The sequence below is a fragment of the Microplitis mediator genome, chromosome 5, assembly GCF_029852145.1.
Source record: "Microplitis mediator isolate UGA2020A chromosome 5, iyMicMedi2.1, whole genome shotgun sequence".
NCBI lineage: Eukaryota > Metazoa > Arthropoda > Insecta > Hymenoptera > Braconidae > Microplitis > Microplitis mediator.
Genome location: NC_079973.1, coordinates 5962967 through 5984786, shown reverse-complemented (window position 1 = coordinate 5984786; position 21820 = coordinate 5962967). Strand labels below are relative to the sequence as shown.

The 21820-nt window shown below is 29.5% G+C and overlaps 1 protein-coding gene across 2 annotated transcripts in view; it reads left to right on the top strand.

Annotated features, from left to right (window-relative positions):
* Window positions 1-1782: 1782 nt before the first annotated feature.
* The window catches only part of LOC130667515 (TWiK family of potassium channels protein 9-like), a 345622-nt gene continuing 325584 nt past the window's right edge, over window positions 1783-21820 (top strand). For both annotated transcript variants that reach the window (XR_008989849.1, XM_057469143.1), the window contains exon 1: window positions 1783-2235. The gene's annotated coding sequence lies outside the window, so the exon portion shown is untranslated. The remainder of the gene's footprint in view (window positions 2236-21820) is intronic.

Below are 21820 nucleotides of genomic sequence, written 5' to 3'. Positions count from 1 at the left end.
TTCATCTTAAATTAGCCCTTGCAGGATCTGGTACAAAATATCAGACTCATTACTGCAGCTTTGCAAAAGTGACCATTCCCATAGTAACAAAAATAATTATCATACATCAAGAGAATGATCTCCATTAGTTCACTTTTCTCGTGTAACTTTATTTTGCTGAAACAAATTTTTATTTTGCTCATTAAAAGTCAAATATATTTTAAATTTAATTTAAAACAACGTAATTAAGCCCATTAAAATTCGTTTTCTAATAAAAAAATAAAAATCTCTACATTAATAATTTTAAAAAAAATTTATTCTCATAAAAACTTTTTATAAAAATAAAGTTTTCATCGTTTAGTATAATTAACGCGGTTCTTCATAAAATAACAATAATTAATTTACCCACCGTCGACATAATTTTTTTACATCCGTATAATAAATTGTTATTTTATTTTTTTTTTTTCTAATAAAATATCATATTATCAAATTAAAAATAAAAAGTAATTAAATATAAATTTGATCGAAACAAAAATAATAATAATAATAATACTGTGTAAAAAAATTCGTTTTAAAAATGTCTCAAAAAAGTTCATAACAGTGAACTTCCAAATTAAAGAAAATTCTGAATTTTGAGTTTATCATTTTTGAAGCTTTAAAAACAGTCAAGAGAAAAGAATTCTCAACTGAGTACTTTTCAGTAAAAACAATTCAACTTCTATTACAAATTTTGCTGGTTTGAAAAAAATTAAAAAAAAAACGACTTCAGAACCAATTATGAAAGTTTTTTGGTTCTCTATAATAACTTTTCAAAACACGATGTCTGAAGATTGAAAATTTTTCTACTCTTGAATTTTTTAAAGTTCCAAAAGTGAACAACTCATTTTAAGAATTAGTTTATTTACATGGCTATCAATAATAATAACAATTATTATTATAATAATAATAGTGTTTAAATGGTAATATCTTACGTATACTAGCATGACATAATTAAGTTGGATGTTTAGAACAATCTCAACTAATAGTCTATTATAAGCAAGTAATCAAGTAACGTCTCTAGAGGTTGTAAATAGGTATATACACACCTACATATGTGTACATACATATATATATATATATATATATATATATATATATATATATATATATATATATATTCACATGTAGTTGACACGTAGTAGGACAGTGTTGGCGGTGTGACAGTCCTCTACTCGAGAAATCAGCCTAATCGAAGCGTCCAATTAATAACAATTATCCGTATAACCGGGTGTATCCATCGATTTTCGCGCGACACTCACAACCATTCAAACTCGGGTTTGTTCGCGGGCTTTCGGTTGCGTTCGCTGTCACGGAGGTGGGGCTTGCAAGCTTCACCACTGAAAGCCGGTTATTGGACGCTCAGCGTTCCAAGTACGCGTCTCTTAAACGCGTGAGACGTTTCCTTATAAATTTGCGATATTTTTTACGCGGATAATTAACGCACACGTTTTACGCGTAAGTCTACTCGTCCTTCATTGTCATTCGACGGTAAATAAAAGTGTCTATTTATTTTAAATAAACAAATCGAAAATTCAGTGTTTATTTTATATTTTTTTTTAATTTTACATCAAATATTCGAATTATTATTTTGTATTTTTTGAATCGTTCAATTAAATACTTACGTAATTTAGACCGTGTAAGTTTTTATTTTTTTTTTATTGTGAATCGGTTTTTTTTTAACTGCAGTGAAATTTTATGTTAATTTATTATTTAATAACGCGGGAAAATTTATTCGATTTAAATGTTTGAGTGATAAAATTTTTAAATAATTAAAAGTGTTGTATTGATAACGTTATAATTAAAAATACTCATTAAATTCAAAAATTATTAATTAAAACTTATTTTTAATTAGAATTGATATTTTATTCAAAAATATACAATATATAAATTACGAGAAAGTAAACAAGTTTTAATTGTGTCGGCGTATTTTTTTGTTATTACTTGGATTTAATAAGTTGGTGCAAGTGTTTCAATAGAAGTTTGCAAACTGTTGAAATAAAACAACTTTAATCTCCACGAATAAATAAATACATTAATAAAAATATATATAATATAGTATTTGTTTAAATTGAATAATGTGAAACTTAGAACGATTTTAATTATTGAAAATTGGTTATTTAAAAAAAGTGATTAAATGAAAAGTTACTATTTAATTACTGTGGTTTAAAAACAGCGTTTTATGTAAAACGAGAATACGAATGATATTATCTTTAATCGGTGAGTAATTATGCCATGATTGAGTGCACAATTTCAGGATAATTATTAAATGGTGTATTAAATGAACTTACGTGGTACCTAGGGTAGTAAAATATTTAAAAAGTTTTTACTATTATAGTAATTGCAAACTAAATTGCGGTATCGATAAAATTTTTAATTAAAAGTTTCTTTTTAATTTTTCATTTGAATATTTTTTTTCGAACATTTTAAATGTATCTGAATATCAAAACGTTTTTACGCAACGAAAATAAAAATAATTTATGTAATTTGACTCTAAAGTTTACTTAAGGGGTAGTTCGGGGTGGCCTGCAATTATCGGCTGACGTGCGAAACATTTCAGAAACTTCAATCCAGTAGATTATTTAATTTTCTATTCATTTTTTTCTTCATTCCGTGAAAAACGTTCCGATTTTCAGATGCATGATTTTATTGTTCTATTTTTTTACCGACCTCGATTGACAAGAAAACAAAAAATCGTAATATGACGAGCACGGTTCGTATATAAATTTATAGAAAAATATTTCGAAAAATAAATAATAAAATAAATATATTTGATATTTGTTTTCAAAAATAAATATAAAAATATTACGTGTACATATAAATTTGTTTTCAAATGTTACAATCAGACTTCTATTGTATATTTATATCTCGGTATCTATATTTTTATTTCACCATCCCCTCAAGGGGATATGTTTCATAGATTGTGATTACCACTTTTCGATATTGGAAAAATAAAAATATTTATATACATATACGTTATTATGAAAATAAATCTTCATGTCTGTATAAAAAAATAAAAATTTTGGTTGTTGTATTCGAATGTTTCTGAGTATTGGTTTAATTGAAAATTGGTAAACCGCTAGTGAAAACGCGAAATTGTGATTAAATATAATTATTGAGCCGTGAAAATTATTAATTTTTACGGGTGATGATTATTAAAATAACGTTTCAAAGAAAAACAATGTATATGTGGATTTATAATTCATTCGGTCAGGGGTATTGGTTTCACCCTTTGAGAGTATTTTAACAAAACCATATTAATTTAAATGTGACAACATTTGCGTAAACTGATTGCCCATTTTGTGGTTTTTAATTCATCGAGTTATTTGAAAAACTATAATCCTATCGATTATGATGTGGGTTTTGAAACATATGCAATGAAAACTTTTTTAAATATTTCATTCATTGTTTTGAAGCAGCCTTATATTTCGTGATGAGGGTGAAAGTCCGGTTTTATCGATGCATTTTTTTTTTCGAGAACGTAATAATCTAATAATACTTTTACAGTTTCCGGGCAAACACTAAAAGGTTTTGAGTCCGCGCTGTGGTGTTGAAATTTTCAACACTCTGGTGTTAAATTTTGGACCGCATGCACTGTCGAAAATTCTGAGTCCGCGGTGTGAATATTTTGAACACTGCGAGTGTGAAAGTTACACGACACATGGTGTTAAATTTTTGGCCGTGTAAATTAGAATAAATAATAAAGAAATATTTTTATAAACATTTTTTTGGTGTTATACATCAAGCGGCGTACTTTCAATACGGTGTGATCGAGTGTTATCTTTCACACCGTTTGGTGTTATTTGCTCAAAACTCATACATTGTCCGATCATACACGCAGATAATTTTTGAGTAAAAATGAGCCATTAAATATAGTACTGTAAGGACATCTAGCCAGTAACTAAATTTTTACTATGTTCTTAGTAGAAATTGCACTTCATTTACATGCTATTGAATAGTATATTTTACAATGTGCGTGGGAAAAATTTACATATTTACTACATGTTCTCACAGCATTAAAATTTTTGGGTAATTTTGACTAAAAATTTCTCTGCGTGTATGATCTGCACAGAAAAAAATAATTTCTTGGCGCAAGAAATTTTTTGTATTATAAATTGAAAACAAAAATTTTCTTGAGACAAGAAAAAATTTCTCGGTTCAAAAAATTTTTTCTTGCTTTAAAAAAATTTATTCTCACTCTAAGAAATTTTAAGTTTTCAATTTATAATTCAAAAAATTTCTTGAGGCAAGTAAAAATTTTTTTGGGACAAATAAAAATTTCTTGCACTAAGAAATCCTTTTTTTTTGTGTGTAGTTAAAAATACTCAATAACCGTTTTTTATATTAAAATTAATTAATTTAACTTTAACTTTAAAAATTATCAACCAACTTTCTTTCATAATGATTAAAAAAAACACAGTTAATAGCTGAATCAATGAAAAATGTAATGTAAAGTATTTTCAATTGAAAAAAAATAGTCATTGCAAATAACATTATTAATATATTTTACACTGTCAATTTACACCGAGGACACCGTGTAGTCCTCGGAGACCATTTCACACCAAAAATTTGTTACAGTGTGCATTCGAATGTTCACACCACCAATGGTGTAAATGTTTGAGTTCTTTATTTTGAACACTCGATTATTTTGAGACTCAGTATTCAATTTTTATTTTAAAATAATCTACATCAATAATAATAATAATGATATACTAGTGCCGCAACTTGCATATTATTTTTTTAAGATATTAATTTTATTAAAAATCTGCTGAAAATTAGACAAATTATATTTTTGAAATGTCAGAGCTACTAAAAAAATCTTGTGCATTTTTAGTAAATAAAAAGAATAAGCAATAAAATAAAACGAACATTGAAAATATGTGTAGATGGGTGTTGAGGTGCGATTGAAGAAAACAGGAAGTAGTTTTCTAGAATCGTATGGGTGTGCCAAGATCATTTGAAAAGAGTTACCGAGGACGCTAATAACCGTAATATTGAAGCGGAACTTTAAAGTACAGAGAAACGCCCAGCCATCGTGTACCCACTTTAAGACCTACTGTTAAATAATCTGCTATAAAGTGTATAGTTTCTTGTCCAACCAAGCCAATATAATCCGACCTAAGACATCTTTAAAACCCCTTCAATCTTTTTATTCTTTCCCTTCTCTTTTGTTCTACACATATACAGAGACATATATTTCTTGTCCGTAAGATCGTTAAGAAGTGTAGATTTTCTACGATTCACGATTTACCGTTTTCAATAAACTTTCGGAATTCACGAAACCCAGAGATAAAAGGTGCGAATGATGTAGTCGATCGAATTGCCTGCTGTATATTAAATTCCACGTTAAACTCTCTCAGGTCTAATACCATTTTAACACACGTAAATATATTTCACTTAGTTACTTTTATGCTGTCGTAGTTACTCTTATACTTTTTTATTCTCCATCTTCCATCTTTATTCATTTCCCAATCTCGTTGGATCATAAATTCCCTCAAGAATTTACCCCTGAAGATTAAGTATTACAAAGGATGAAAATAAAATAAAATAACCAGAAAAAAAGGCTGTGAGTTTCTTCTTTCAATATATTTTTTTCCCTACATAAATATTGGCTTACAGCTGATTACTTTATTGCCAAGAGTTTTATTTTATACTTTTTTATGAAATGAAAAGAACCGAAGAAAATGACGACTGTCACTGAAGCACAGAAGAAGTGTTTCGGAGAAAAGTGCTGATAATCAGAAATAATTTACAAATCTAATAAGGACTGACGAAAATTACCAATATTTTAGGTTAGAGTAGATTGAGGGTAATTTTTGTTAAGAGGGTTACTTGAACGTTTTAGGTGCAAATTTACTGACCGAGAGATTAGATAAAAAAATTTATTACAATAAATATTTAAGTTTTTTATATTTACACTGTTAAAAAATCGGGGTAAGTCCAGGCGGTGTAGGTGTTTAAATTTTTGGTGTTAAATGTTAATACCAAAAGCGGTCTTAAAATAACACTGCCGCTGGTGTAAATTTTCTTTACTGGTGTTAAGGAAATTTCTTGGGTTTAAAATATTTTTCGGTGGTGAAAATATTTAACTTAGTGAATATTTTTACTTACTCGATCACTACAGTCAAGCAGTGTTTTTGTTAATTAATTAAATTATCGGTGATTGAAATGGTGGTCGTAAAATAGTGTAATTTTTAAATAAATTACGCGTAACAAATAATTATTCAAATAAGTACAGAGCAAAATTGAAATTTCCTCCAGATAATATTCATCAACTTTTTATATTTTTTTATATGTAATACATTTTTTTTTCTTATTTCTATACGTGAAATTTTTTTGTTTCACAGCGATTAAACACCGCTTACATCGGTGTTATTTCATTTTAACACCGCGTGGTGTTAAAGTGAGTCAATTTTTAACACCGCTCTTTTTACAGCGTATTAATTGCATCTTTTAAAATACTATTAACTTGTTCGTTTAACGACATTTAAAACCGAGCAGTAATTGAGGCTGGAGCATCCAAAATTTTATCCTTCGAACTTCAGATCTTAGTCTTAATTTTTTTCAAGTCGTGATTTGTAAAATTCAGCTAAAAATAAAGATGTCGATCATAAATCACTAACATACCTTGAAAATTCGTCTAAAACCAATTACTCTTTTTTAGAAAATTCATAACTTTGATTGCAAAAAATTAAAAAGTGGACAATTTTTCTGTTATTCCCATTTTTCCCGGCTTTTCTCAATATCACATTTTTTTTATTTTTTTCATTGTGTATACCCGTACCATAAAAACGTCATGAAATATTTAATTAAAATATTAATCAGTGCGGAATGAAAAAAGTAATTCGTATAGAATATTATTTCACGTTATTGTATTCTGATATTTATTCGTACTTATAAGAAGATTTAGTTGAGTATGTATTCATGTATTGAAAAATATAAGCTTAGTATTCAAAGATTGTATGATGTATCGTGTATTAACATTTAGATTTCGTAGCTTTATGCATTTCGAAATAACAGATCTCGTCAAGAGTACTATTGAAGTTCTGTAGTTGTCAGATTTATAGTGAATGCTATTATGATAACGTAATCATGTCTATGAAAAAGCATCTTACATATATTTTCTGTTATTATCTAGTACAAAACAGGGAAAAATGACCGCGGTAAAGAGAGAATGCCCGTTTTGATACATTAGATACTAGAAATTATTTTTGCTTAAGGTTGAAAGAACAGGAGAAAAATTTTCTACCTGTCATTGAGATTTTTTTTTTTTAAGCAGAAGGGGGTAACTTAATAAAAATTCGAAAAAAGTTTACAAAAACAAATTCCAGATGTAAATCAAATCAAAAATTTACATCAGTAGAAAAAAAAAGTAACAAAATTTCGGATACGAACAAAACCCAGTTTTGCTCGGTTCCCCCTAAAATGAAATAATTATTTTATCTTAGAAATTTATTATTCATAAAACTATATTCATATATATACATATTATTAAAATAGCAGATGTCGTTTTAATATTAAATATTTATTTTTTCTTGAATTGGTATTTTTTTTTTATTATGTTGGAAGTTTAAATTTAGTAGATACTTTTCTGAAATATTTAAAAAGTTTTCCGGTTTGATAATAGAATTATATATTTGTAAGTATATATATGTATGTATAGAAAGATAGAGAGAGAATATGTAATAATGTTATATATAAATCAGAAAAAAAATTTCCGGAAGACATTTTAACGACAAGCATGAAAAAAAAAGGGATGTAAAAAAGAATTTGACGTTGAGAATAAGCGAGAGTAGGTAGAGGTGTTCCGCAGAAATTTCCGGACGACAGACGAGTTTTCATATCGGCGACCAGAGGGCGAATACATCCGTGCACGAAATTACGTCCTGCCGTATGACGGAGAAATGGGGCGTAGAAAGTGTTGAAAAAAGACGTATATGGCAAAACTGTAAAGTAAAGAACAAATATTATAAGAGATAAAAATAAGATGAGGTAAATGTCCAAAAGGCTTTGAGGCTCGGATATAATAGAAGCCCAAAAGATTTTTAATACGTGAAAAAATTACAAAGTTTTTTCTCTTGGACACGTAAAAAGAGAAAATGAAATTTCGTGATAAAACGTTGAAGCCATTGAAAGAATTCTGACACACATGTAAAATATTACTAGTTTAGTTTTATTTTTTGAACAGAGAAAAATCTATTGTAATATTGAAATCGTGAATTTATCTTGCTGGATTTAAAATATAAAATTTTCACAGCTTGAATTATTTAACTGGTTGACGGTTTTGGTCTCATTCAATCGTCGACTTTGAGTTTGAGTGGGTTGACACTCTTGAGGTGCATTTGAAAGACAAAGACGGCATTTACACCAAGACGACGTACCGTGACCTTTTATAATGAACTAGGATAGCAGCTACGGGTAAGCGTTGGATATTAAAGGGTGCTTGTATGAAAATTCAGAGTGCTTCAGGGTGTATTGAAGTTAATTAAGTTCTGGATATTAATACCCCTAGAGGGTTGAGTGGTGACATGGATATGACTCACTGTAGTTGATGAAAACTAATTAAAGAACGAATACCTTTATTTTAATTGATAATACGGCTTCTACAAATAAAATTATAGTTTCTGTTTGTTGACAATGTTCAATATTCATGTATTTTTACAGACTTACAACACTGCGAAAAAAACCGGTGTAAGTCCACGCTATTCAGGTGTTAAATTTAACCCCGAAAAAAGTCATAAAATAGTGATTTATGAAGTGTCAGAAGTCTAATTGGATTTTAAATACAAAAAAAATTTTTTATTGTTTCAAAAATTAATGATACGAAAGATTTACCAATTTATGGAAAAATCCAAAGAATATTTCTCTACAATTGCATGATAATGTTATTGTATAGAATTTGGAAAAAAAAAGTTTATGATTTAAAGCTCTTTGGAAACTAAATCAGCGACAACAATAAAGTCAAATTATCAATGATTAATTTATCAACTTTTAATCAGTTATCATCTCATTAACAACAACAAAGTTATAATAAAAATAGTGATTATATTTTTCTTAAATATTTAATTTGACAAGTGATCAAAAATTAATGCAATTCGTTCAGTTTAATAAGAGTGACATTTCTTAATTTATAGGTAATAAAAGTATCTCAATTTATTACCTAAAATTTATCTCAATTAACGATATTTTCTTAACTAATGCTCACACCTTTATTCTCCGATCAGATTCAATTTATTACGCCTGCCCACCACTTAATACCGGTTAGATAACACCGCTAAGTAACACCACTACATCGGTGTAAGTCCATTTAAACACCACTTTTTTACAGTGTACTCGCATTAACTCATTATTAACATTAATAAATTTATCAATTAATATTGCAATGGATAAAAAATTAGTGAGGATTCATTATTTTTTAGTTGTTTTACTCGATAACTTTTTTCGATAAGATCACGTTTTTATCAAACTCTTGAAAGAATTCAGACTATGTACTTGAGTTAACGAACGTCATTGGATTATTTCCATGGTAATAATATTATAAGATAGAGTTCGACCACGAGAGAATGAAAACACGAAAACTAGAGAGCGAGAGAGAGAAAGTGCAGAAGAAAAAGATAATAAAAGGAACTCATAGTGATGTAGACACTGAAGAAGTTGGTAATTCTATTTAGATGGTCTTATCTGTGTGCATTCTCAGCAATCGTTAACAAAACTAAAATGTAATTGGGATGGTTGCATACTTGAGGAAATTGGTGTATATTAAGGTCGCATTCGACTGATTAAAATTGTTCTCCGGATTACAGTCAGAGTCATCGTTATAGTTATCATGTTACTGTGCGTTCTACATTTCAAACAAACACAACATATAGTACGGAATATAATATAATAATCGAAATTCTCTTCAACATTTTCCTCGATGGTTTCAAATTACTCAATTACATTTAGCTATTTAAATTTTATAATTATTAAATTTCTATAATTTAATATTCCCTGAGTTATTTGCATTATATTTATTATTATATTTAATCCTTTATTGTATATTTCAGTAATATTATTTTACATTTTTTGAATTTAATATGTTAATTAATAGATTTAACTAAAATATTCCAAAAAAACCGACACAAAAATTAATTAATTACTACGATGTCAAACGGTAAAAAATTTTCGGAACGAACGCGGAGTGGATAATTTTTCCACTACTGATTGTTCAAAGTGTAGATTAAATTGTTTAAATGTATCAGAAAAACTTTATCATACACGGAGAAATTATTCTCGCTTGAAATGATATGGTGTCATAGTAAATCCGGACCATGTTGGCCACCTTCAGAAATTAAAATAAACACATTTTAAAAATTACTATAGTTATAGTGAAGTTGACAATGATCATATCACAAATTTATGTAACCATTTTTGCATTTGTTTATTTTAATTTCTGTCAGGTGGCCAACATGGTCCAGTTTTACTATGACACCATAGCATTTTAAGCAAGAATAATTTTACATGTATTTATAAAAAATTTTTTCCGAAATTGTTTTCACAGCACTTTTATTTTTATGTCGAATTATTAAAAACACCCGTACAAAAATGGATTGATCACTCATTGATCACTGACTGATCAATCATCGATCACGGATCGATCAACAACTCATCGTTGATTGATCAATAATTGATCAGTCAGTAATCAATCACAGATCAATAAGAGATCACCTAAAGATCAATAACTGATCACTCTGAGGAGAATAATCTGATAGTGATCAATCAGAGATCAGTTAGAGATCACCCAGTGATCAATCAGCGACAATCTATAGATCACTCGGAGATATCATAAAAATTGTGATATTTATTTAAACACTGGACAATTTTTATGCGATTTTCGAATGATCTATAGGTTTTCACTGATTGATCACTGGGTGATCTCTAACTGATCTCTGATTGATCACTATCAGATTATTCTCCTCAGAGTGATCAGTTATTGATCTTTAGGTGATTTCTCATTGATCTATGGTTGATTACTGACTGATCAATTATTGATCAATTAACGATGAGTTGTTGATCAATCCATGATCAATGATTGATCAGTCAGTGATCAATGAGTGATCAATCCATTTTTGTACGGGCATTTATCACTTTAAATTGCAAGTCAATAATCACTCTTGTTAAATTTCAAAATATAAAAAAAATTCTGATGGCAATTTTATTGTAAACTGTGCAAAAATTACTTCTAACGATTAACGTAATTTGTTATCTGGTAAATTCGAAACTCAATTTTTCATTGATAACAATTGATCAACAGTGGTTGTAGATATATATGTAACATATGGAGGACAGAAAATTAGTGTAGGGCAATGGCATTCGTAAGCCATGAAACCATTCACTAGTCGTATCAACGGCTCTTAATGATCATCCCCCTTACGTGTGTATAACCATTACGACAATCCCTTGTGGTTGTCTCCAACTATCTGTCTATCTCGATATCCTCGACGCTTTGAGATTTACTTATCCTCTGGGAATCCCTTGAGTTGTCGTCAGTCCCGCACTTGCGTTTCTACAATGCTCCCTAGTGACTTGTTCTCGAAGAATAAAAATATTTTATATTCAATTTAACTACCCATGGAAGCATGACAAATTATTTATGGTACGCCCGATTTTGTGCTCTTTGTTGTATTACTTTCATTCGTTCTGACGAAAGAGATATCATTGATATTTTATCTTTCTCAGTAGCAAATCTTCTGATTCTGTTTTTGTAAATTTTACGGAGTAGCCTAAAAAATAAGGAACAAGTCATTTCTGCACCTGTAAACAAAATATTTAAACACGCAGAAAAAAAGAATTTCTCGGCGCAAAAAAACTTTGCATTTATGAATTAAAAGAATTTACTTGGAGCGCGTAAAAATTTTTTGCTGCAAAAAATCCTTTTTTCTATGCATGCATTATATCCAGATATTCTTGTTCAGGATGAAATTCCCTCGACTAATGTGCATTGAAAAAATACTTTTCCAACAATGCATCTTTTTGATGATTTAGCCAACAAGTTTTAAAATCAAATCTTAAATCTAAAAGAAAATTTAGTCTCTAGTATAAAAATGTGCTACCACAGCATTTATTCTGTCGACTTCCATTGCCATTAAGGGGATTTCAGCTACTCGAAATGGTGTCAGTATACTTTTGAAAAACTTTCCTTCCACACAGACAGTCTTTTAGATTCGTACTTTGAATTTAAGTCGCGTTTCTCTGGTCACTAATGTCGTTTGAGAACGACTTGGAATACAAATATTTTTAAAGAGCCCACAGAACTCGATGATTTTTAAAATTTTATCATAATATTAAAAAATACAATCGTGTCAAAAAACATCTAGAAGTTTTCACTGACATGCGTTCTTTAATGAATGATAAATAAATAGTAATTGAATAAATTATTTAATTAAAAAAAATAGATTAAAGTTATTTAGAACAATGTCATGATGGGTAAGAAACGGAGATTCATCAAAAGATTTATTTAAATAAGGATAAAATTTATGGGTATAAAAGACCTAGTACCCCATCAAGGAACTAGTAGTCGATCACTCCATGTATTTGTTTATCTATATTTAGTAAAATTTAGTAAATATAGACATAAAAATACTTGAGTGATCGGTTACTAGTTCCCTGATCTGGTACTGGGTCTCTTACCATATATTCAATATAACCTATCTTACTATACTGCGAGATTGGTTTTTCCAACAAGTATCATATGAAATAAACTGTAGATTGACAACTAGGTTAGATACACTATAGAGATAACGAGGTTGTTGGTATGACTCAATTTACGTTTGCAGTAATTATGATTGCTATATATATACACATACATGTATATATATTTATCTAAATTGGAATGAACTATTAATTTATTTGGATGACATGCTCGTATAATTATAAAAAAAATCAATGACATCCAATTGCCAATTTAAATTCTCGTGGAATACTTCGACATCTTTCCCAACATTATTTTAATGAACTTTTCTGCTTTTTTTTTATCCAATAGCAAACTTCACTCCTTGCATGCAAATAATATTTTCATAATAATAATTATACGATTGCACGTGTGTAAAAATCACAAGAAAAATCTTGTTGTAGTGACATGAATCATTTTATGCAATTTTTACAAATAAAAAAATTATTTAAAAATGTAATTTTTACATGAATACTTCATTATAGTTTCGTTACTAGAGAACGTGACGTTGACAAAAGTTGTTAAAATAAAAAATAAGTTAAGTTATTATTCTACGTAATATTTACCCGGTATTTTTGATATAAATTTACACTGGCAGCTTGTTATCGTTACAGTGCCTTATGCTAATTCAAACGTGTGTATTTCATTTGAAAAAAAATCTTGTTTACTAAAATTTTTAATTCGTAAAATGACAAAATGGGCTCGGGTTCTACTGGCTCTGAATACTGAAAATCTGTTTTGGACGATCTAATAATTTTGAAAAGATATTTAATGTAAGACCTATACATATTGATCTCTTATTAACATTTGTGCAATAATACTGTAGATGGTTGTAATGACAAGAATTTTTTCTCTATGCCTTTTGAATACACGTATTGTAGTAATAATATTTGTAATATTTTTGATAAATTAAAATAGTATATTACACGCCAAGGGAGGAAAGTAGTACATTTTGACCCGCCAACTACACGGAAAAAAATTTTTTGTGACCACAAGATAAGATAACTTACGTTAACAAAATTCTGCCTTAACATACGGATAACGAAGCATTCGTTGGGATTACAATGTTTTTGTAATGCTAGCAAATTTTTCGTTGGGCCAAGCAATGGTTTGTAACTGTAACAAAACTGTCGTGTTCCAATAAAAAAACTGATTTGTTAAAGTAACAGAATGAATTTGTAGCATTAACAAAAATTTTTGTAATCATAAGCTAAGATTACTTACGGTAGCAAATGCCGGCTTTAAAATACGACGATATTATCATAATAAGCATCATGTGTTCTTATAACAATCGACTTCTCAATTACGACACAAGTTCATTTGTTATTATAACAAATTAGATTTGTTACCGTAAGCTAATCATGTTTGTCATTATAACAAAATCTTTCGTTATCCCGGCTTTTGTTATCAGGACGAAATTCATTTTTTCCGTGCGAACATTCTCCCGTGGTGCGTATACAATTTTTCACCAGATCTACACCTGAAAGTTCAAATTTTTGCCTCCGTTTGTGAGAAGAATGGCGCCTGCGCGAATTATCATCATTTGTGTTCTCATAAGAGAAAAGAACGACTTTCTTCCCTCTAAATAGATCTGGTGATAGTATATCACACACCTAGGGCAGTAAAGTAAGAAATGTCTCAGATCACATGTAATTGTTGGCCAAGGTGAAGCCGAGGTCAACAAACATGAGATCTGAGGCTTTTTTATTTACTACCCAAGGAGTGTATACTATTTTTCTCCTCACGGAGGTGGAAAGCGGCAACTTCGTTTTGCACAGCGGGATGAAAGTTGACGCTTTCCGGCCAGAGGGGAGAAACATTTTTTTTTTCATCGACGTGAGCTTGATAAGAAATTACAGTCAATGAAAGCAAAAATACGGGCGTAATTTTCTTCAGTTGAATCACTTTGAAAAATAAATTCAAAAGGATTAATGTTTATCTGGGGCAACTTGTTGAGTATTACGTCTGAAGATTAACTGGTGCGTGAGTGTGTGCGTTACACTCATTTTTCTCTACTGCTATTCCATTCACTTTGTGTTTCAGCAGTGAAAAATATGGAGAACATGAAAACAGTATTTTTTTAGCTTAACAAAATTATGATTTGCCCTTTTAAAATAAAAATTTTTTTTTCTTGCTGAGAATTAACAGAAGTAATTTCAACAGTTATGTAATCAGCGAGTAAATGTATGTAATTAGGTGAGAATTTACATGATTGAAATATAGTATGGACATATTTGGTAAAATATTTCGATAGCGGGCATTGCAGAAATTATTTCGAGATGAAAATTGTAGAATGACCGATAAAATATTGAAAGTGTTAAACTAAAAAATGTAACTATTCGATCTGTTAGAGGCAAGTTAAAAATTAAACCGAATGTATTTTTGCTATGTCAGTTCGGTAGAATCCTACGGGAGTTTCTATACTCTGTCGACTAGATGAAATAGAATAGTATTGAACTCGTCATTCGCACGTGTTATCACGACAAAGTGGTTAGGACGTACGTACGATCGGACGGGTAGTGATGATCGAGCGAGCAAGTGAGTAGACCGTCTAAACGAACAAACGAATGAGGGAGCAAACGAACGAATGAACGAACGCGATCCTGACGGGTTCCCTCCCTGGGGTTCGTCTTGTGGTCTATACGCAAGAGAATATGTCGATAAATTTAAACTCTATCCTGACAACTATTTCAACAAGGTTTTCATGACTTTACACTTCAAAATTGCTATATGCGAACGATCGTAAATTTCATTTAAAATAACATCCTACCAGTTTTTTAATTGCCGCTATTTTAATTGCTCCTCTCGCAATAGTTTTTGTTTTATTTTAAGATACAATTTTTATTTAAACAAAAAAAAAATACACATATTTTTACGGACCAAATACCGTTTACAGTAAAAACTTTTTTACATTTGTGTTTGAATATTTAACCTCGTTGTATATTTAGTTAATACTATTCCATTGTTTTCTTTTTTGGTCACTCTCTTAAAATAAATCAGTGAAATTCACGATGAATTAGTGAATATTCACTGGAAACCAGCTATACGTATACTACTGGTTAAATTAGTAAAAAAAGCGGTGTTAAAAATGGACTCATTTTAACTCCGCCTGGTGTTAAAATAAAATTACAGCGGTGTGACGGAGTAATTCACCGGTGTTAAAAATACCGGTGTTAAATCGGGGTAACCGGTGTAAAAGCGGAGCAATACCGGTGTAAAAGCAGGATAAACTGCGTCCGCTTGGAGCATTAACTTTAAAGATTATAAAACACAAAAAATGTCAGTTCTTTATGAAAATTAATAAAGAATATCATTTATCAACTAGTATAGTGATCGAGTAAGTAAAAACATTTACAAAGTAAAATATTTTAACACCGGTAAAGAATATCTACACCGGTGGCGGCGTTATTTTAACACCGGTCTAGAATATTTACACCGGCAGCGGCGTTATTTTAACACCGGAGATTTTTTTTTAACACCGGTACAGAATATTTACACTGGTGGCGGCGTTATTTTCACATCGCTTTCGGTGTTGAAATTCAACACCGCTGATTTTAACACCTACACCGCTTGGACTTACCTCGGTGATTTTTTACAGTGTAGGAACTATTCCGATATTGTATACAAATGAAACCCGTAAACAAAGGAATGGTTATAATTTGTGTAGTTGCCATTCCTGTAACCTATATTTAAAAAAAATCTGTTACCACACGGTATAGGAACCATTCTCATAATAGATTGTATTTGCCCGAGTCAAAAAACAAATTCGGATTTAAGTCTCAAAGTTCTCAATGAGGTTTTTGAGGATCAATTTAGAATTTGAAGATTGGCAACAGCATAGAAAGTTATCCTAGTTTAGTCCTCAAAGGAGTAGTTACGGCCAGTTTTACCACTTTGAGGACTAAACTGGAATAACATAATCTGGATTAGAGCCTCAAAATACTCAAAAAATACAGGAATAATTTTATCCACCTTTGAGCCTCAAAAGTCTCATTCGACATATTCTCTCCCCTCCCTTTTCTACACGCTGAAAAAAAAAAAAAAATGCTAACTATCACTATCTTGTAATAGAGAATGATTACCATCTGTATGTGATAATGATTATCATGCTTTTATGTTAACTATTTGTTTTTCATATAGTAATATTTACTATTGCCGATAGTAATAGTTACCATCTAGATAGTAATATGTCTTATGTCTGAAAAATTTTTTATTTTGCCTTCTAAGATAGTAATGATTATCATCACGGATTAGAATGGTTACCATCCAGATAAGAATGCTTACCATCTCCGATAGTAATAGTTAACATAAAAGCATAATAATGATTATCACATACAGATGGTAATCATTCCCTATTACAAGATGGTGATAGTTAGCATTTTTTTTCAGCGTGTATCTAAAAGTTTTCAAAGTTCGAATTATAACTTTTCGATTGTTGAGGATTTTGAGGTCTTAGTTACAATTTAAAATCGATAAATTATTCGCATTTAGACATCATAGTTCTCATTGAGGATTTTGAGTACTAAAGTAGAGTTACTTTCTGGGCGGCAAATAAAACATCAAAGGAACTGAGGCTTTTCAGGACTAAACTAGTATTTGTGTTTTGACTCGGGTGTTACCGTAAATTTCTCACCATGTATTAATTTATAACCAAATTTTTTACCTGTTCAAATATAATTAAATCACCTTATATAACGTTTGATGGTAATGTTGACTTTAGAAAGTAATGGCTACCATGGGAAGTTTGATAGCGAAAATTTACACGAAAACTTTACTGCAAAATTACGATTAATGTTTGCTTTTTAAAATAATATTTGATAATTTATATGGCAAACTTTTTTTATTAAAAATATCTTTAATAGTTTATTCGTAAAGTAAATTGTATATGAAAGCGTTACTCGGTACTTATTTATATTTTAAGTACTAATGCGCTTCCTACTTAAGTATCAGCGTCAGTGTAAATTCAAGATTAGACAAGAGATCTTTAATAACGTTTACTGTGATATAACCAGACATTTTTAATTGGTCATAAATTATGAATTTTATATAGATCATAGCATTTACTCAAGTATACTAGTAAATTTATGCAGCTCATAATTTAATATGTTAAAGTTAAATAATTTTATTTTTGTAGAAGCAAAGAGGAGTAATTTCTTGTTTTCTTTTCAATTTCTTTGTTATTGAGGATTGTTTGTAAAAAAATAAAAAAAATAAAAAGCTAAATGAAGATGAAAAGAATACGAGAGTGAAAATGAAAAAAAAAAATAAAAAGTTCTCGCGAGTATAACCAGGGTTTGTTTTTCAACAGAAGTTAATCGGCTGCGGAAATCGAGGGCTCGCCTTTCGTACTCATTTACATTTTAAATTGAGGAGCAAAAATACTTGAATAAGGGGTTGAGGTAATAGAAACAGTGAGTATAATATATATATATGTGTACAAAAAGAATGTGGTGGCAATACAGTTGCGCAATTTACATCGGTACAATTTGAATATTTTAAAAACATGCATTCTTGCATTATGTAGAAACACTTTGGCAATTTGCTATTTCTCGCGTTTTATTTAAATTAACTTCAAGGTAAAGATTTTTAAATACTCTAATTAAATAAATTTGCTTTACATTTTTTATCATAGACTAGGTCCTAGAAAAATTAGAATTCTAAGGAAAAAACTATCCATTCTGATCCTTAATATGCTAAATCTTTAACTTATATTTCAAGAAGAAATTTAAATTTCCATGTACCTGAAGATCCGAACGTTTTTTGCACCACAGAAATAAAAAAAGGTAATGAAAAGTAAAAAATCTATTGGTTCTAGATTTTTTAAATGTTTCGCATAAGTGCTAGTATGTCAGCCGAAAACTGCAGGCCACCTCCGACTACTCCTTAAGCAGTCAAATTACATAAGTTTTTTTAATTATCGTTGCGCGAAAAATGTTCCAATCGTCAGGTAGATAAATTTCCTTAAAATTTTTGTTATCTAATTTCAAGCAAAATGAGTTAACTCCCGAAAAAAATTTCCATACTTCTAACAAAATTAAACCAACACAAAAAATTCGGATCAATACAATTTCGGAGCAAAAGCATTAAGATATATTTTTTTAAAAAAATTTTTCATACAGGTAAGATTGAAGTACGTAAATTTATTTAAATAATTATAAAAACTTTTAAATACTTCAATTTGCCGTTGGTTTCAATTTCGCCCAATCATTTTTTAAATTGTTATTTTTCCTTTTTTCAAGAAGGCCAAGAAACAAATCAGCATCACTAATTAACTGCTTAAATTTATTTTTATAAATAATTATAATTTTAGAAAATTAAAACTTTTCTTATAAAATAGTTAAATAAACTTTTTAATTAATTCCGAGTTTTCCAATTTCAATTTATCTTTGTGGTTTTATTTTTTATCTTTTTTATTAGTTATTTTCTCGCTTTGTGTATTTCAGTCTAGTCTCTTTTCGTTCTATAATTTAAATTCCAGTTCTCTGACCTCAAAGACTGCATAAGAGAAACAAAATTCATTTATTTCAAACATTACGTATTTTCTTGTTTCTACAATATTTTGAATTAATAATTTAATAAATTAATTAAATATAATTTTTAGTTCAATGAAAATATTTATTTAAATTATTTCCAATATCATTCTTTTCACGTTCAAATATTTAAATTTCACACATTTTATATTCTCATCTCATCTTATAAATCTTTATACAATATATCAATTATTCATATCTTTGAGTATATTTATTTATTATTTATAAAATTAAATATTAACAGACAAAACTTTATAAATAAATACGATATATAAATTTTAATGAGCTTTTTTTTTAAATATGACTTTTCTTAAATAGAATACTTCGTATTTAAATATTCTGAAGACAATATATTGTATAGTATAATATACATATATATTTTGGAAAAGCTTTAAGTCTGATAACAATGCACGAACTCATAGGTTGGCTTACTAAAACGGAAATCATATCCAACTATTCAGAGACATCATACAGGATACATGGGTTTATGTTAACGCGACATTAGACCCGGAAAAGGACAGATAATTATACAAGGTGAAACTATTACTCTGAGTCATGCTTCAGATGAATTTCCGTAAACTCCAACAGTCGAGAACAATATTCTTGCCCTTGAAGACATTAAATTGCAGCTGCATCCTCACATGCATGTGACGATTAATTCTCGTATTCACTTCTCGATGACGAATCGCTCTGTCTTACGTTAAGAAATTTATTGTCACACTGTAAAAAATTTGCAGAGTGAACGCAGATTAAATCTAGAGTGAATGCGCATCGGGTGATTTTTTTCCTCTCGGAGTGAAATTAACTTCAAAAGAGTTGAACTCCAATATGGATTAAAATAAAATCCACATCACTTTGAAATCATTACGCTGAAAAAAAATTCCCTATTTTACTCTGTATACAGAACCGAAAGTGATTTCTTTTAACTTCAACAAGATTTAGCCAAATAATAGATTAGAAATTGAAAAACTTCAACTTTTAAAACTAAATTTTTTTTTAAATTAATTGTTTTAAGGGTCACGCTGTTAACATTTTTTTTCTGAGATACATTTTACCTCCTATATCAATATATTATCAATAAATAAAATACCAGTGAAAAGAAACGGTATTTTTTTTAATGATTATGTGTCCCACTTTATTTTCAATTTAAAAAAACTATTAGAGCGCGCAAAAAAAAAATTTAATTTTAAAAACATTTATTATATTTTTAATAAACGTCTACTTAACATACTTGTTCAGTATGGCATTTCTCCGTTAATAAAAACTCTATATTTACTTTATACGTGAAGTGATTTTCTTTAGAACTCCGGAACTCGGACGCAGTGACGGAGTGAATTAAAAATGAAAATTCACTTCACATTCACCCCTTATTTTTTTCTCGCACAAAATACCATTAATCTTAAACTACATATATATATATATATATATATATATATATATATATATATATATATATATATATATATATAAAGTTGATAAACTGTCCAAGTAAAAGTGTAACTTTAAAAGTTTTATCCAAGCGAGATAAGAAACAAAAAAATTATTTTGTAAGCTCAGTAAAGTCACCGTAACTGTCATGTCTCAGTGGAATTTGTTCTCTCGTTTCGTCGTCCACTGAAATGTTATACTTGTTGGGACACATTTGAGTCTCTGTCCATCCGCTTATTCTATCTCTACACTAGTCTAGTCTAGTGTCTAGTGTACAGAGTACTAGGAAACTGGGCTTTGCGTTTGGCGGTTCGCTAAATTATTCAATTCATTCTCGTAGAGAGTTCGAGACTAACTCCGAGAGACCGACCAGTACCATCACCATCACTACCTCCGTATTCTCATCCTCGTCCTCGTTGTCGTAGTTGTTGTTACTGTCGGTACTGGGTATACTACTCTCGTGTGTTGGTGAACGTAATATCCCGAGACGAGTTTTCCCAGGAAATTTTGTTTCTGGACACCGAGGATCAGACAAAGACATAAAAAGACCGAGAGAGTTTTAGAGTACAGAAGCTTGAGGATGAGGTAGAAAATTCAGTAATTGGTATTAGTTACAGCTATTTTACTCTGCATACTCTTCTACAGCTTGTTTATTTTTTTACATAACTTTTTTATTCGCGTTTCCAAACAGTTAGTGCCCAATGGACGAGCTACCGTAGTTTTAATAAATTTAAATTAAAAAGTGATGCTCTACGAGGTTTTTTTTTATTATGCAACTCTAAGTATGTACACATATTAACATATAATTAAAACTTTTTATTTACATACTCGCAGGTCAGAGACCAGAGGGCAGAGGACTGAGGGCGCAGGATGTAATTTTTATATTAAATTTATAACAAAATGTATCGGTCTAGGTCTTTGCAATAATGAATGATAAATTATTACACTTGTGCATAATCTAAAAGTATGTAGTCTCGTTGAAGCTTTTGGCACAGAAATATGAGGTAGTTGCTATATGCTATATATATATATATATATATATATACTTTAAGTTGATTAAGTGTCGGACAAGCTGGTATACTCTCGAGTACGTTGTTGTAAAATGTCTAGCATCTGTCACGCAGCTTTTCTACCTTAC